General features: G+C 46.7%; 1 protein-coding gene across 1 annotated transcript in view; it reads right to left on the bottom strand.

Annotated features, from left to right (window-relative positions):
- The window catches only part of LOC135101168 (small ribosomal subunit protein mS31-like), a 134,753-nt gene that overhangs the window by 109,702 nt on the left and 22,551 nt on the right, over window positions 1–2,500 (bottom strand). Inside the window, exon 2 of the mRNA XM_064004741.1 lies at window positions 1,638–1,726. The gene's annotated coding sequence lies outside the window, so the exon portion shown is untranslated. The remainder of the gene's footprint in view (window positions 1–1,637; window positions 1,727–2,500) is intronic.

Here is a 2,500-nt window from a genome sequence, read left to right as displayed (position 1 = left end):
GACGTTCAGTTAACAATTCCTCAAACACACACACACACACACACACACACACACACACACACACACACACACACACACACACACACAAAAAAAAAAAAAAAAAAGTCTTTGATCTTGTTGATCACACTGTTGTCATCAGCAAGGCAGTAAGTCTGGGTCTCCCTCCTAATCTGATAGCGTGGCTAGCCGACTTCCTCACAGGGAGACGTCAGGCCGTTCGCTATCAGGGCTCTGTCTCTAATTTCCAACAGCTGACATGTGGAGTCCCCCAGGGGACCAAGATGGGTCCTCTATGCTTCCTCCTCCTCATCAACGACGCCCTCACCGACACCCCTCATCGCTGGAAGTATGTGGACGACTGCACCGTGGGCGTCCCAGTTTCCAACAAGAACCCGGACTACTCGCCACTGCAAGCAATTCTGGAGCGACTGCAGACGTGGACAGAGGAGAGCAGGATGACCATCAACCACAGCAAAACTGTGGTGATGCATTTCTGTACCTCCTCTGTACCAGTGCCCCCTCCCCGGCTCACAGTGGGCCCTCACCCCCTCCAGGTGGTCCAATGTGCCAAGCTTCTCTGAGTCACGGTGGACGACCAGCTGACCTGGCAGCAGCATGTCGCCAGCACCGTGAGATCCGCTACCTACAGCTGTACATGCTGCGCAGACTCAGGTCGCTGGGGACGCCGACAGATGAGTTAAGGGGGGTGTACCTCACCTTCATCCTCCCCAAACTCATGTACGCCTCCCCAGCGTGGTCCTCCTCCCTCACACACACTCAACAGCTACAGCTAGAGAGTGTGCAGAAAAGGGCGTGCAGGGTCATCCTTGGCCCTGCATACACCACCTATGAAGAAGCCCTGACCACCCTGAGTCTGTCCAGACTATCCACCAGGCACCGAGAGGCTCTGGAGAAGTTTGGAAGGGGACTGCTGCATCATCCACGTCTCAGACACATGCTGCCGCCTGACGCGCCTCGCATTGTTAAGTTTTTCCCCACCCCCTATGTACATTTTCAGTTTGTTAACTGCCTAAATAACAAACCGTTTATTATTATTATTATTATTATTATTATTACACACACACACACACACACACACGGGGAAGGGAAGATCTGCGCATAACTTACAAAGAGAAAGAAAGAAAGAAAGAAAGAGAGAGAGAGAGAGAGAGAGAGAGAGAGAGAGAGAGAGAGAGAGAGAGAGAGAGAGAGAGAGAGAGCACCCACGTAATTCACTCGGTAGTAGTTGGAGTCCCGCTAAGTGTTATTGACTGGAGTGAGGCAAAGTTTTAAGCTTGGATTATTAAACTTAAGTCACACTCACTTCCCACACACTAAAGTCCTGCCGATAATTCCTCTCTCTCTCTCTTTTTTTTACTTTAATGCTTCAACTCCAGAGAGAGAGAGAGAGAGAGAGAGAGAGAGAGAGAGAGAGAGAGAGAGAGAGAGAGAGAGAGAGAGATTGACATTGGCTTTGTTCTCTCTCTCTCTCTCTCTCTCTCTCTCTCTCTCTCTCTCTCGTAAGGGTGAGGTAACCTAAACTTCTGACCTTTCTCATTCCCTAAACACACACACACACACACACACACACACACACACACACACACACACACACATAATAACCTTTGAATCTTTACCTTATCCGCAGCTCAGATCTTCCTTCCCTCTCCTCCTCTTCCTCTTCTTCTACTTCTTCTTCCTCTGCCCACTCACGTCAACTCAGCGCCTGAGAGAGAGAGAGAGAGAGAGAGAGAGAGAGAGAGAGAGAGAGAGAGAGAGAGAGAGAGAGCGAGAGTGAGTGTTGTGTGGAATGATGCTTCGAAAAATTGAAGACGAAGCGAATCGGGTTGAAATGATACGAGTGAATGCCGGGTTGTTTGTTTGTTTGTTTGTTTGAGTGTCTGTTTTATTGTTGCTGTTGTTGTTATTACGGACTTCTGATATTGGTGCTACTACTACTACTACTACTACTACTATTCTCCCGTTATTAGTACTACAGCTGTTCTTACTATTACTACTACTACTACTGCTACTACTACTACTACTACTACTACTACTACTACTACTACTACTACTAAGATCTTCCCATACATTTTCTCTCCATGGAATTAGGAAAGGAGCAGGTAAGAAGATCAGAATGAATGAAGGAAGGAAGGAAGGAAGGAAGGAAGGAAGGAAGGAAGGAAGGAACACAAAGATAGAAGGAAAAAAGAAAGACAATTTGATTATAAAAATTAGGGAAAGAGCAGGTAAAGATAAAGATGAGAAGGAAGGAAGGAAGGAAGGAAGGAAGGAAGGAAGGAAGGTGTAGTGGAGATAAAAATCAAAGGAGCATCTTCCGATCTAGCTCAGACACCACAGTTAATTAAGAGGAGATGAAAACTTTCTCTCTCTCTCTCTCTCTCTCTCTCTCTCTCTCTCTCTCTCTCTCTCTCTCTCTCTCTCTCTCTCTCAACTTTTTTTGTTATAACTTAAAATTTTCTTAATCTTTTGTAATGGG

Source organism: Scylla paramamosain, chromosome 6, assembly GCF_035594125.1.
Source record: "Scylla paramamosain isolate STU-SP2022 chromosome 6, ASM3559412v1, whole genome shotgun sequence".
In the NCBI taxonomy this organism is placed as follows: Eukaryota; Metazoa; Arthropoda; class Malacostraca; order Decapoda; family Portunidae; genus Scylla; species Scylla paramamosain.
The sequence above is the reverse complement of the archived record's forward strand: the minus strand, read 5'-3'. Positions and strand labels throughout refer to the sequence as shown.